The sequence below is a fragment of the Lissotriton helveticus genome, chromosome 6 (assembly GCF_964261635.1).
Source record: "Lissotriton helveticus chromosome 6, aLisHel1.1, whole genome shotgun sequence".
In the NCBI taxonomy this organism is placed as follows: domain Eukaryota; kingdom Metazoa; phylum Chordata; class Amphibia; order Caudata; family Salamandridae; genus Lissotriton; species Lissotriton helveticus.
In genome coordinates this window covers 2039462474-2039477658 of record NC_136067.1, presented here as the reverse complement: position 1 = coordinate 2039477658, position 15185 = coordinate 2039462474, and the positions used below count along the sequence as shown (strand labels likewise).

At 52.6% G+C, this 15185-nt stretch overlaps 1 protein-coding gene across 1 annotated transcript in view; it reads right to left on the bottom strand.

The window, feature by feature from the left end:
* Positions 1-15185, bottom strand: part of LOC144762974 (vomeronasal type-2 receptor 26-like) — a 200244-nt gene that overhangs the window by 8672 nt on the left and 176387 nt on the right. The gene's annotated exons all lie outside the window — the stretch shown is intronic.

Here is a 15185-nt window from a genome sequence, read left to right as displayed (position 1 = left end):
TCTGCACTGCAGCTGTCCCTAATGTGCCTCTTAGTGCTCTTACCAGTGTTTGAGTGACATCTGCACTGCAGCTGCCCCTAATGTGCCTCTTAGTGCTCTTACCAGTGTTTGAGTGACATCTGCACTGCAGCTGCCCCTAATGTGCCTCTTAGTGCTCTTACCAGTGTTTGAGTGACATCTGCACTGCAGCTGCCCCTAATGTGCCTCTTAGTGCTCTTACCAGTGTTTGAGTGACATCTGCACTGCAGCTGCCCCTAATGTGCCTCTTAGTGCTCTTACCAGTGTTTGAGTGACATCTGCACTGCAGCTGTCCCTAATGTGCCTCTTAGTGCTCTTACCAGTGTTTGAGTGACATCTGCACTGCAGCTGCCCCTAATGTGCCTGTTACCAGTGCTTGAGTGCCGTCTGCACTGCAGCTGTCCCTAATGTGCCTCTTAGTGCTCTTACCAGTGTTTGAGTGACATCTGCACTGCAGCTGCCCCTAATGTGCCTCTTAGTGCTCTTACCAGTGTTTGAGTGACATCTGCACTGCAGCTGCCCCTAATGTGCCTCTTAGTGCTCTTACCAGTGTTTGAGTGACATCTGCACTGCAGCTGTCCCTAATGTGCCTCTTAGTGCTCTTACCAGTGTTTGAGTGACATCTGCACTGCAGCTGCCCCTAATGTGCCTCTTAGTGCTCTTACCAGTGTTTGAGTGACATCTGCACTGCAGCTGCCCCTAATGTGCCTCTTAGTGCTCTTACCAGTGTTTGAGTGACATCTGCACTGCAGCTGTCCCTAATGTGCCTGTTACCAGTGCTTGAGTGCCGTCTGCACTGCAGCTGTCCCTAATGTGCCTCTTAGTGCTCTTACCAGTGTTTGAGTGACATCTGCACTGCAGCTGCCCCTAATGTGCCTCTTAGTGCTCTTACCAGTGTTTGAGTGACATCTGCACTGCAGCTGCCCCTAATGTGCCTCTTAGTGCTCTTACCAGTGTTTGAGTGACATCTGCACTGCAGCTGCCCCTAATGTGCCTCTTAGTGCTCTTACCAGTGTTTGAGTGACATCTGCACTGCAGCTGTCCCTAATGTGCCTCTTAGTGCTCTTACCAGTGTTTGAGTGACATCTGCACTGCAGCTGCCCCTAATGTGCCTGTTACCAGTGCTTGAGTGCCGTCTGCACTGCAGCTGTCCCTAATGTGCCTCTTAGTGCTCTTACCAGTGTTTGAGTGACATCTGCACTGCAGCTGCCCCTAATGTGCCTCTTAGTGCTCTTACCAGTGTTTGAGTGACATCTGCACTGCAGCTGCCCCTAATGTGCCTCTTAGTGCTCTTACCAGTGTTTGAGTGACATCTGCACTGCAGCTGTCCCTAATGTGCCTCTTAGTGCTCTTACCAGTGTTTGAGTGACATCTGCACTGCAGCTGCCCCTAATGTGCCTGTTACCAGTGCTTGAGTGCCGTCTGCACTGCAGCTGTCCCTAATGTGCCTCTTAGTGCTCTTACCAGTGTTTGAGTGACATCTGCACTGCAGCTGCCCCTAATGTGCCTCTTAGTGCTCTTACCAGTGTTTGAGTGACATCTGCACTGCAGCTGCCCCTAATGTGCCTGTTACCAGTGCTTGAGTGACATCTGCACTGCAGCTGCCCCTAATGTGCCTCTTAGTGCTCTTACCAGTGTTTGAGTGACATCTGCACTGCAGCTGCCCCTAATGTGCCTCTTAGTGCTCTTACCAGTGTTTGAGTGACATCTGCACTGCAGCTGCCCCTAATGTGCCTCTTAGTGCTCTTACCAGTGTTTGAGTGACATCTGCACTGCAGCTGCCCCTAATGTGCCTCTTAGTGCTCTTACCAGTGTTTGAGTGACATCTGCACTGCAGCTGTCCCTAATGTGCCTCTTAGTGCTCTTACCAGTGTTTGAGTGACATCTGCACTGCAGCTGCCCCTAATGTGCCTGTTACCAGTGCTTGAGTGCCGTCTGCACTGCAGCTGTCCCTAATGTGCCTCTTAGTGCTCTTACCAGTGTTTGAGTGACATCTGCACTGCAGCTGCCCCTAATGTGCCTCTTAGTGCTCTTACCAGTGTTTGAGTGACATCTGCACTGCAGCTGCCCCTAATGTGCCTCTTAGTGCTCTTACCAGTGTTTGAGTGACATCTGCACTGCAGCTGTCCCTAATGTGCCTCTTAGTGCTCTTACCAGTGTTTGAGTGACATCTGCACTGCAGCTGCCCCTAATGTGCCTGTTACCAGTGCTTGAGTGCCGTCTGCACTGCAGCTGTCCCTAATGTGCCTCTTAGTGCTCTTACCAGTGTTTGAGTGACATCTGCACTGCAGCTGCCCCTAATGTGCCTCTTAGTGCTCTTACCAGTGTTTGAGTGACATCTGCACTGCAGCTGCCCCTAATGTGCCTGTTACCAGTGCTTGAGTGACATCTGCACTGCAGCTGCCCCTAATGTGCCTCTTAGTGCTCTTACCAGTGTTTGAGTGACATCTGCACTGCAGCTGCCCCTAATGTGCCTCTTAGTGCTCTTACCAGTGTTTGAGTGACATCTGCACTGCAGCTGCCCCTAATGTGCCTGTTACCAGTGCTTGAGTGACAAAGCAGAGGGTTGCATGCGGTTGCTGTACATTTAAAAGCAAAAGTAACAAATGATGAAGGGAATGCTGAAAAATGTAAACATTCACCCCCAGTCACAAAGATCTGAGTTAAATCCACCACACCACCCAGTTCAGACCCAGCCATATGCAAATCAGTCTTGACCCTGTGCCCCATAGGAACAGTCCAGCCCGAACTGCCGTGCCAGGTCCTCCATGGACCAGAAAGAAGCATCCTGGGACCTGTTTCGGGGTAACAGTCCTCATCAGCCAGGCTAGCTTGAATCCAGTGGCACAGAGATCCTTGTGTTACTTGCAGTTCAGAAGTTACAATCCTAACATAGGGCAGTGACCAATGAATTGTCACCAAAGAGCTGCAAACAAACATGAATGGTATAGTTAGAACTTCGCTTTTTTTGTTTTGTGATATAGTTATAACTTCCTCAGACTTTCATTATTCTAATGTTGCTAAAATGAGTATGTTTGGGCAGATATATATATTTATCATTAAAGCTGACCCCCATGGAATACTTTTTAAATCCTAAGGTTGTGTTTCCCCGGACCAAAGCCTTTTAAAATATCCTGCCCACCAGTATGGATGACGTGATTCCTACACCTTGTAATCCTCATTGGCTAATGTGACATTCCCTTCAGACTGATTTACATACTTCTATGATTCATTGTCTCTGTAAGTGTGTGCGTGGTGTAAAGTACTGACACACTACACTGATATGAGTAGCGCTATACAACAAATGAAATGCATATGAGAGAGGGGCTACGTAGAGATGAGGGCACTGGAGGAGGGTAGCAGTGAGGGAATCAGAGGAGGAGGTCCACGGGGGGCTACGGAGAGATGAGGGGTGCTGGTGGAGGGTGGCAGTGAGGGAATCCGAGGACGAGGTAGTGGGAGGGGCTATGGAGCGATGAGGTGCACTGGTGGAGGGTGGCAGTGAGGGAATCGGAGGAAGAGGTCATGGGGTGGAGGGGGGAGCTAGGGAGAGATGAGGGGCACTGTTGGAGGGTGGTAGTGAGGGAGTCTGAAGAGGAGATCACGAGGGGGAGGGGCTACAGAGAGATATGGGGCACTGGTGGATGGTGGAAATGAGGTAATCTGAGGAGGGGTTCATAAGGGGAGGGGTTATGGGGAGATGAGGGGCACTTGTGGCACGTGGCGTGGCAGTGAGGGAATCCGATGAGGAGGTCAATAGGGGGGGCATGGAGGGATGAGGGGCACTGTTGGATGGTGGTAGTAAAGGTATTTACGGAGAAAGAGGTCAGCGGTGGGGCGCCAAAAAAGACTTTCGCATCAGTGCTGAAACCAGACCTGTCATGGCCTTTCTGTTTTTGTTTATTTAATTAGCAGTCGGGTCATACGGGCTACTGTGGAACATACTTTAAAGTGCGTGCTAATTATATTTACTGCTATAGTCAAAGTTTTAAGTTTGAAGGTGATTTTAATAATGTTTTTACCGGGAAAAATGAAAGTGGAGCCCGATGGTGCCTGATATGGGGCTGGGGTTCAAGGTCAGCTGTGAGATAAGGTGCATTGGCGAGGAGTGGGTATAATCAAGCCTGTAAGGGAGTGTGTTGCAGAGTCCAGGGTCAGGTGGAGGAAGGTATGAAGAGAGATTCCCCCTGAAGGCTCCCACAGAGGAAGCCAGTGAAGTGTCACTTGCCTGATACTCCCACCTCAGAAACCTCCTCTTTCCATCAAATAAACATTACATGGAAAAAACACTTTTGAGAGTAATAATATTTAGAAAGAGATTTGGAAAAGAGTGCGATTTACTGAGCCTTGTAAGACTAGGAAGAAATAAGGGAGGTCCCTGAAGCAGGTCTGCCTAGAAATATATGCGACAAATTGAGCCCACAGTGGCCCACCCAAATGCACCCTTGGCCCACCCAAATAAAAATTCCTGGAGCCGGGCCTGCTTGGGATGCTTGTTTACGGTCCACGGAGGACCTGGCTTGACAGTTGAGGTTGGACTGTTTCCGTGAGGAACAGGGCCTATACTGATTTTGTTTGTTGGTTTTCCTGCTCCCATTGTCTCCTCTGGATCCTGTTACTTCTGCAAAGTTAACTGGTTGAATATATTTATTGTTCTCAATTCAGCTTCAAGTCTCCCGTTGAAGCTTGACTGCTCCACCCTCCCCCGCCCCATGTCCCCAGGGACTTTGTGTCCTCACTAATGCTTTAAACAGGGAGACCCCAGCTTCTAAGTACATTTTTTTTGTAAAACTGTTTTTATTGCAGGGATAGGTAAAACATTGAATTATACAGTGAGCACCATACAGTTCAGTGGCAATCTGTCATAGTCGTTTCCCAGTTCCATGATACACAGCCTTTCAGCCCACATCCCGGAGGCAGGGCGGCGTCATTTCTCCATACTGATCACTGTGTGGATCGAGAACGATCTTATTGTAAGCTCAACAGGAACTCCTTACTCTGCTTTTATGTATATAGTGTGTCACCACCCTATTGGGTTGATCGTGATGTATGTAGCCCACCCTAGAAACCCTGATCATAGATCCCTCCCCTCCCCCCAACCGTCCCTCCCTGTGTCTGCGTCAGTGATCGGTGCAATCGTGGTACCCATAGTGTGGGAAAAGGAAAAACAGAGTCAATGCTTCTTATTGTCTGTGTGCATCTGGTGAATTAGCCATCGGCGTGTCTAATCCCGGTCGGGGCGTCTCGTCCAGTGTCTCCTCCCCCTCCTCCTCCTCTGCCAGACCACCTCTCAGCGCCTGTACTAGCGTTTCCCATAGCATTGCAACTTCCTGCGCCTTGTCATTTGAGCTACGGCGGGCCAGCTGGTAAAGTAACGTGCCCTCCGCAGTCGCCCATTTCAGGAATTCATTCACCCATCGTCTATGTGTCGGTGCCACTTTCGATTTCCACCCTCTGGTCAGCTCCCTTTTGGCTATCAATAGTCCCATATCTATAAATTTACTAGTCAGCTTATTCTTCTTTGTGTGGGGGAACCAATGTAAGATGGACACTGCGCTATTATATTGTAACTGTCTGTCAGTGACTGTGTTCAGGGTCTCCTCAATTCCCGTCCAATATACCTGCAACCCCGGACAGCTCCGTAACATGTGGACCAGGTCAGCCCCTACAAGAGTACATCTGGGACACGCTGCATCCGTTACATGAAAATACTCTCCGATCTTGCATGGTGTGAGGTACGCACGATGGAGTATAAATAGGTGAATCAATTGGAAGCGCGCATTCCTAGTGCCTTTCTTGACTCGCCGTACTAATTGTGCCCATGTAGTGTCTGGGATCTCTAATTGGAGGTCAGCTTCCCACTTAGTTTTAAGTGTCGTGAGTGGATGTAGGGCGTCCGCATGCATTCTGCGATAAAGGCACGTAACAGCTTTAACCTTTCCCGCCGCCATCATGGTATACTGGCACGCTAGTGATGTAGTAGGTTCTATCAGTCCCTCACCCCAATGTGCCTGTATGGCTCTCACCACTGCTGCATGCAGTAGGTAGTCCCCCCTCGGGAGGTCATATCGTTCTTGCAGCGTCTGGTATGGGGATAGTTCCCCATCCTCATAGAGGTCACCTATCATCTGCAGCCCCGCCTCTTCCCACAGGTGTAGTCTCGACCAATCGCCGCCATGCGGGAGCGCCGTCACCATGCCCAGAGGAATTTCCGGAGCATACGGGTGCCCAGTACCGGTCCGCCTCTGCGATCTGTTCCAGCATTGGCGAAGGGTCCGCTCCTCCAGGGAGAGCTCTCGCAGAAGCAGTTTCTGCTGAAGAGTGATGTATGCAAGGACATAACGGGGTGTGCGGAACTCTCTCCCCTGTTCCGGGCCGCGATACACCCTTGCGACCTCCTGCGTGAAGAATTGTAACTGAGCCGCTAAATAATAGAGCTCAAAGTCCGGGACCGCGAGGCCCCCCTCGTCCTTTGGGCGGGTTAGCATCGTCAGAGCCACTCTACGTCTGCCAGCACCCCATAAGAAGGACACCATCGCTGATTTCAGTTGTTTAAAAATCGTGCCGGGGATCCATACCGGGAGGGATCGGAAAAAATATAGGAGACGCGGCAGAGCGACCATCTTCAGGAGAGCAACACAGCCTGCCGTTGAGAGTGGCAAGGTGGCCCAGAAGGACATACAACTCTTCAGTGAGCGGATACAGCGGCCCACGTTACCGTCCAGAAGGTCTTTCGGGTCGTGGTAAATGTGCACTCCGAGGTAGCCCAGGCATTGAGGTTCCCATCGCAGTGTCTGGCGGAGTGAGGGGCACGTCTCCTCCCTCCGCAGCGGGAAGAGGCAGGTTTTCGGCCAGTTCACCCGCAGCCCTGACATATTACCAAAGTGCTCCAGCAGACTCTCAGCGCCCGCTACTGCCTCTTCGGTGTTGTCTAGAAAGAGGAGGAGGTCGTCCGCGTATAGGGAGATATAATGGAGTTCCCCCCCCTGCGCCAGCCCGGCGTAATAAGCCCCCTTCCGAGCCTGAGCCGCAAGCGGTTCCATCGCGAGCGCAAACAGCAGCGGGGACAACGCACATCCTTGTCTGGTACCTCGGTGTATCTCGTATTGGTCTGATACCATCGATCCCACTCTCACTCTCGCTCTCGCCGAGGCGTAGAGTACCCTTGTCCACTGTATGTATCCCTCCCCTAGGCCGAAGTTGTGCATCACCGTATACAGGTAGTGCCATTCAAGGCTATCAAAGGCCTTTTCAATGTCGACCGCCAACACCACCGGGGACCGCGCCTCAGGCGGCGGAGCGTCCACTAATCGCAGTAACCTGCAAATGTTGTGTGTTGTGTTCCTCGTGGGAATAAAGCCAGATTGGTCTTTATGGACCAGCTCCTGCATATGAGTTAAGAGCCTGGTGGCCAGCACCGTGCTCAGTATTTTGTAGTCTGTTGTAAGCATTGACAGCGGTCTGTAGGACGCCGGGTCTGTGCTCTCCCTACGAGGCTTCAACAAGGGGATCATTATGGCTTCGCTCATCGACCGGGGGAGTCTGCCTGCTTCCTTGGCCTCATTATATACCGTCTGGAGTCTCGGAGCTAGTTGATCTAAGTATCTCCCGTAGAACTCTACGGGTAATCCGTCGATCCCTGGCGTTTTATTGCGCGCCATTCGTTTCACCGCTCCCCGTATTTCAGACAGGGCAATTGGGCCCCCCAGAGCATCCGCTTGTTCCCGCTCTAGGCGCGGTAGCTGCAGGTCGCTCAGGAAAACCTCCAACTCTGCAGCGCGATCACTCGGCTCCGCTCCGTATAATTTCTCATAGTACGCCCTAAAACAGCCCAGTATGTCCGATTGTGTGGTAAGGGTGTGGTACCCACTGTCCCGTAAGGCCAAGACCGGTTGGCTGCGCCTATTGGGGTTTGCCAGCCAAGCAAGGAGTGTCCCTGTCTTGTCCCCTTCAGCTAGGGCCCTCGTTAGGTATACCTTATGGTCGAAACTACGGAGGCGTTCCATCTCCACCGCTACCGCTTCCCGTGCTCCACTCATTGTCTCCTGTAGCTCAGGACGATTCGGTCGATCTAGTTCAACCTCTCGAAGAATACGCTCAGCCTTGTCTAAGTCATCTATTAATGTCTTGCGTACTCCCGCATATTTCCCGATGCAGTGTCCCCTCACCACTATCTTAAAGGCATCCCACTCTACCGCCCTGGAGGAAGCCGTACCCTCATTTTCCGCAAAATACCGGGTAATCCGCTCCTCGAGTTCAGCCCTGAATGGTGGATCATCTAGCGTGTCGGGTCGTAACTGCCATGTCGGAACCTTGGGGGGTTCAGTGACCCAGTCCAGTGTCAGGAGAAGCGGGTTGTGGTCAGACAATGTGCGTGTCAGGTATTCCGTTCGGGTCACCGCGGCAAGCACCAGGGGGGAGCATAGGAAAGAATCTAGTCGCAAGTGTAGGTCATGTATACTGGAGTAGAATGAATAATCGCGCTCAATGGGGTGCTGTGAGCGCCAACAGTCCGTCAGGGCCCATGTTTTCTGCCAGTCAGTCCTGCATCTCGCTAACCGGTGTACAGGGGAGGTGCGGAGCGGTGGGTGTGATCTATCTAGTGTAACATCTTCCACAGTATTGTAGTCCCCTCCCATCAGCACTGGCCCAGTAAGATAGCTGGCAAGCCCCCCGGAGAGACCTGTAAAGAAAGTCGCTTGTTCCGTATACGGTGCGTAAACGCTACAGAGCACTATGTGTCGTCCTCTCAGCAGTCCCTCAACAGCCACATACCTCCCATTGGGATCCACCGTGTGCCTAGTCACCTGAAGTGGGATTCCCGCCTTAATCCAAATGAGCACCCCCCTAGCAAACGCAGAGTACACAGTGTAAAACAAATGGCCTCTCCACCTGCGCTGGAGCGCCACCCCCTCCTTTTTGGTCAAGTGGGTCTCTTGCAGAAATGCTATATGCACCCCTCTACGAACCAGGTATGAATGGATCTTGTGTCTTTTCGCCATAGTGTGCAAACCCCGTACATTCCATGATACACATTTCAACAATCCCACATTAGCCATTGTCCCGAAGGAGAAAAGGAGAATTACTGGTGTGCAGCATCCTGATCACTGACTCGACCCCCCCCCCCACTCTTCCCCAAGTAGCCCCTAACTGCCCAACCCCAAGTCAACCCCAGAGCAACCCCAACCTCTCCAGGCCCACCCTCCCCCAGAACGGGATCCAATCTCAGAGGAATCGTTCCCATCCAAACAATCGAGCAACGTGCTTGCGTAGTGACTAATACACAGTCAGCGCTGTGTTGGCCTTATGGGCCGCGGGGTGTGCCAACAAGCCGCTGGGTCTATCAAGCGCTGTTCCCTGACCCCCCGCCCAGTCACACATAGTAAGTCCCAAAAAAACAATTTAGTCACATAACCTTCTGCTCCTAGGGCAATAATGATCTCAGCAAGCCCCCCTCAGTCCCATTCGGTACCTTGTCCAGAAGTTCAACCCTCTACGATTTCCCCCGATGTCTGTGGCGTGATCTTCGGGCCCCTGGCTCCTCCCAGTTCAGATAGAGCAGTGTCCGAGCCCGTGCCCTGGTCCTCCGAGCCCGTTCCCCTCTCCGAATGGGCCATCGCCGCCCCCGATACTTCTTTCACCGCTTGCAGCGCCGCCTTCCGTTCACCCACCGTTTGAGAGTTCGTCGGCCCCTTCAAGCCTCTTCCACGCCCTCTGTGGCGCCTCGAACGCCGAAGCGATTGTCCCTGGTGCTCCTCCTCCGCCCGGAACCGGGCCCCATCCGTACCAGCCTTGTAGGTGTCCCACCAGCCCCAAGCCTCCGAAGGCGTCGGGAAGAACAGGGTGTTCTCGTCAACGAGCACCCGGAGTCTGGCCGGGAATAGTAGTGAGTACTGTATGCCTTCCTTTCTGAGCTCCCGTTTCAGAGAAAGGAAAGAGGCGCGTTGTCTTTGGGTTTCGAATGTGTAGTCCGGAAATAGTGTCACCTTGCTGTTGTCGACCTGGAATGGACCCTTCTCTCTCGCCCGCTGCAATAGCAAGTCTCTGTCTTTGTAGTGGAGCAGTTTTATGACCACAGGTCGCGGGGGGAGTCCCGGCTTCGGAGGTCTCGCCGGCACCCGGTGCGCCCTCTCTAGCGTGAAGAAAGGGGATAGCCCCTCCGGGGCCACCACAGTTTGCAGCCATTCCTGTAGATAGCTCACCATGTCCGTCCCTTCTGTTTTTTCCGGAAGGCCCACGAGGCGCACGTTGTTCCGGCGACTGCGATTTTCCGCGTCCTCTGCTCTCCTCTCAAGCGCTTGAATCCGGTCGAGCGCGTCTGCTAGTTTTCCATCTATCACCTTCTGTGCTGGCGCCAGGTCCTTCAGGGTGGTCTCCGCCTCCTTGACCCTATCCGATAGCTTCGCGTGGTCAGCCCGCAGGAGCCCCAACCCCTCCGACACCTGCGCTATATCATGGTGCAGGGCGTCTTTTGTGGCTGCTATGGCTTCCAGGATCCTGTCCTGCATTTGCTGTAGATCCGTCGCAGGTTGCACGGGGTCCTCCGATGCGTCCGTAGTAGGGGGCCCATCCCCTTTGGGGCCCTTCGGCTTGCCCATATCGCACCCGTGGCGGCGGGCCGAACCCCCGGGGATCCACGGCGGGGGGAAAAACCCCTGTGTTGAGTCAGTCCTCGTGGCTCAGCTCCGGGCCGAGAAAGCAGCCCCTCGGGTCCCCAGTTGCGGTGCCAGTGCCCTAGTGCAGGGGACGCTCAGGATCCTCAGAGAAGGCCGATCCTCGGCGGGTAGGACACGGGGTGCAACCGTGAGCAGCCCACTCCCACAGGGGTCCCACCGGGAGGAGTGTCGTAGGTCCCCTCCAAGGTAATGTCTCTGCGTCTTTCACTGGGGAATTCCCAGTGCCAGCGCAGGAGGGAGCCGTCGGCCGACCCCCCAGTGTTCGGTGCGGGATCTGGGGGGGGTCGCGCCTCTCAGCTCAGGGCCGGTGGTGGGGAGGACGACCTCCCCACAGAGTGACCAAGGTCCCCGGTGCTCCCCGGATCAGGCAGGGCGAGTACGCTGCCAAGCTTCTCTCCCCCGTGGCACCACAGCAGACCCGGCGGTCCGATAGGGCTCCTGGCAGGGTCCTCTCTCTATGCTAGACCCCCTGCTCTCGGTCCAAGTGTCTTGTCCGCAGCGGCGGCGGCGCCGCCAAGATCCATGGGGCAGGCCTCGGAGCCGGGGCCTCTAGTTCGGTCCTCTGCGGGGGCGGAGCTCCGTTGTCTCTCTCCAGGGCCTGGCACCAAGGCGGCTCGCCCCCCTCCTCTCCCCGGGTCCCACCGCCACAGGTCTCACCGGTTCTCCTCTCTCTCTCGTCCGGATGGGCCGCCGGCGGCCGCTCCACAGGCCCCAAAGCCGGGGCCTGGAGTTATAGCAGCCCCGGGCGGGGGGCGGGGCCTCTCCGGACTCCTCCGCTGGTCGTCCCTCGCCGCACTTCGGTCCTCGGGCGGGGGTCGGCCGACCCTCGGGAACCGCCAGAACCCTCAGCCAGGGCCCGCCGGCCGCTCGCTCTGTCAGTGGTCGCCTGCAGGGGTGCCTCCAGAGACTCGAGGCGCCCGATCACTTGGGAGCCGCCATCTTGGCCGCCGTCGGCTCGGTCCTCTCCAGGCTCGCCGCCGCCTCTGCAGCAGACCCACCGGCCCGGGCGTCCCAGCGGAGCAGGTGCAGACACAGTACTCGGGATCCACCCAGGTGGAGCAGGGATCCCGAGTCTTGGGCAGGATTAATCAGCAGATAACCGGGCGGAGGGACGGGAGCCTCGCTAGGCTGCGTCCACTGCCATCGGCTGCTGGCCACTCCCCCCCAGCTTCTAAGTACATGCTAATGTTCCATATCTATAAGACCTGACATGTTATTGCCAAGTCTGGTTCTCGTAGCTCTATCTTCTTCATAAAGACAAAACACCCTCCCCCCCCCCTCCACAAAGGAAGGACCTCTCATCTACAAGACAGGGGGCAGAGCAGTGTCACACATGTGCTTGCAACTACTCGGCTTGAGCACATAGTACCTAAAGCGCCTACAATTGCGTGCCACTACATTTATTCAGAGATTTTGAAGATCCTGGTGGCTGTCTGCAAATCTTCCCTAGAACTCAGACCACGAGCAAGTGACTGAGGGTCTGTCACTGGGCATAGCAAAGAACATCCACCCAGTCACATTCTCGGTGGATGGTGTCACCTGCCTGCCACTGGCCTGCAGGTGGACACCTGCAAGACATGCACTCTGGCCACTGTGGCCTAGCCCAACATGCCAAGATAGTCCTTCATAGCCAACTGGGCCATCGGGAGATAAGAAATGGGCCTTGAGCATTTGTTTCCTCTGGTCAAATATCTCACTGACTCTTGGAACCTGAACTTGTTCCCAGCCAGGTTGATGCACACACCTTTTGAGCTAAGGGCTTCCTAGTACACTAAGCACTTCTTTCTTCGTAGCTACATCAGCCCAGTTCATAAGTGGGTTGCAAGCGCTCTACACCTTACAGCCATCACCGGTGGTCAGCAGCGTTCTACAGAGACAGAGTCCTTTCTGGACTCACTCTTCCTTCATTCCAAAGCAGCTTCAAAGTTCTACCCCAACAAATAGATATTTTCAGATAGATCTAACTCCTGACATTCTTCTTACATTCCCATGTTTCCGCAACACGGTATGGATGTGAGGTGGGTCTTTCGGCTTTCTCTGGACCGAACCAGTCTTCTGCATTTGTTGGATCTTCGTTTTGTGACTTTGGAGGAAATGACGCCAGCAGAGACTGATGGGTAACCTTACGCATTGGTCATTGTTACAATTTGCGTTGAGCCCAACTTCCATCCCATGTCAGATCCCACTCCACAAGGACTGAGACAGTCGGTCTCATTGGTCGGTGGCATGATCCTCTCGTATTCATGTACCGTGCGACTATGTGGGCTACTCCACATGGCTCTTAAAGCTCGTTTCTGGTGCAATGTAAGATTTGTCCAGTAAGTTTACCTTCTGGAAGTTATTTAACTAGGCCTTAGTTGTCCAGTGCTTTCTTCCTTCTCCATTTCTCATTCTCATTCGCCGTGGATTCTGTTCTCAGGCTGAGAATGGTGAATAACCAGCATGCAACAGCGAGATGCATTTCCCTCTGCAATGGCTCCTTTACGAGTGGTGCAAAATGTGGGGGTATTTTCAGCATCTGATAAATATTGTTACCGTGTTGGGTGTTTCTCTGTGCAGGAACTACCTTCTAGTTCATGTTTTTAAAGCTGGTGGGAAATATTATTCAGAGTCAGTATTTACTGTATGCATTACCACTGCATGTAATGTCTATTTCCAGGACATTCGGGGCCGGATGTATCAAAGGGTTTTACCCATTCTGTGTCTATGGGAAAATGTGTTCATACATATGGTCCTGATCAATTATGTCAGGTTTTTAGCGGCAAAATCTATCTGGGGATAATTGCGGGAGCGCAGTCATTACCACACAATTCAGATTTGCTTAGGGATTTAAGTTTTACATCCTTTATGAGCCTGGTGTCAGGGCCATCGGCACCAACTACTGCAGAAAATGGAATCAAAGTAAACAGCCATCCCACCCCATATACTGATACAAACAAATTCGCAATTTCGTAACCTGCATAAAATCTAGTCGACCATCCACCACAGACACTCTCAAACAAATATATCTGTGTATGCGGATTCATGTGTGAGAGGGGTTAGAAATATATGTGCCAATCGGCTACTTATGTAGAGAAACAAGTATTCACAGTAGCAGGTGGACAGTGCGGGACAATTAAAGCAGAGAGAAGCAGGCGAGGCAGTCAGTAAAGAGCCAAAAACAGAGAGGAGAAGTTGCCATGGAGTCAAACCCTGTTTTTCGAGTTTTAAAGAAAGTTGGCAATTAGAAGGTGGGACTGTGAGGCTGAGGGAGTTAACCCCTTCCCTGCAGGGCTAATTCCCCCGCAGTGCTGGGGGGAGGAGGGGCGCGCGCAGCGCCGCAGTGCTCGTGACGAGCTCAGCTTGTCACACAGCACGGTGGCGCTGTGCTCATGACGAGCTGAGCTCGTCATGACCACGCCCGTTTCTATAGAATGCTAAGCACAGCGGGGGAGTTAGCCCCGCGTGTGAGTGTCGCGCGTGTCATGACGAGCTCAACTCGTCATGAGCACAGCGCGACCGTGCCTCATGATGAGCTGAGCTCGTCATGAGCACGGGAGGGGTTAAAGAAAACACGTAGAAGAATAGTCAGGAAAAAACACAAATGCCAGTACTGTTGTTCAGTAATGATGACCATAGGGACACCTTTGAACAGAAAAAGGACAAGCTGGAGAGAGGAGAGGGTGACCTGGTGGGTGATGCACACCTTGAGATGGAGAAGGCAAGAAGACCAGAAGGAATGAATCTCAAGACAGGAAGTGCTTAAGAGGATGCGAGAAAAGGCAATAAAATTACCTCTCCAAAAAAGCAATTGCATGAAGGAAACTGGCAATTACAAACAATTTATTCTGACATTAGGGGGGGAGCAGCTGAATCAATCATAATGAACGTAGAAAATGAAGAAGGTCCACTCATGCCAATGCAGGCATCAGCATGAAGTCTTGTACAAATGTACGTATTAAAGGAGAAATACAGGCCTAAGTTGTCAGCAATAACAGAATAGAAAGGCAGCACAACATGGAGTCAGTTCCCAGGGGAAGAAAAGGAAGTAGACGAGCTTCAGTAGAATAGGGAAATATAATTAGACACAGTAGAAATAGGTCACAGGCCTGCATATACGAATACGACATTTAGAAAAATGTAGATAAGGTAGCACGGAGGCACAGAATAGGTGGGAGATTAGGCCTTGCAGAGCAGTAGTCATGTAGGGAGTAGGGCATTGCTAGATTTCAAAGCGACAAGTCAAGGACAACGGGTAGTACAAGCGGTGGTGTACATGCACAGCTAGCGAACACGTGCACATTAATCACATTCCTTAAGCACGTGATTTGCTGTTTTGATAGAAAGTAATACTTTTAATATAGTGTTGTGCTTGAGCAGATGTGTTATCAAATATGTAAAATGTGTGACGTACTTACGCTTTGAACAAATGTATAAAAGGAACTAGCCGCCTAATGTAAGCTGGAGCTCAAATTCCTGTTCCACAGAGGTGACTGACCTTCCGCATACCCT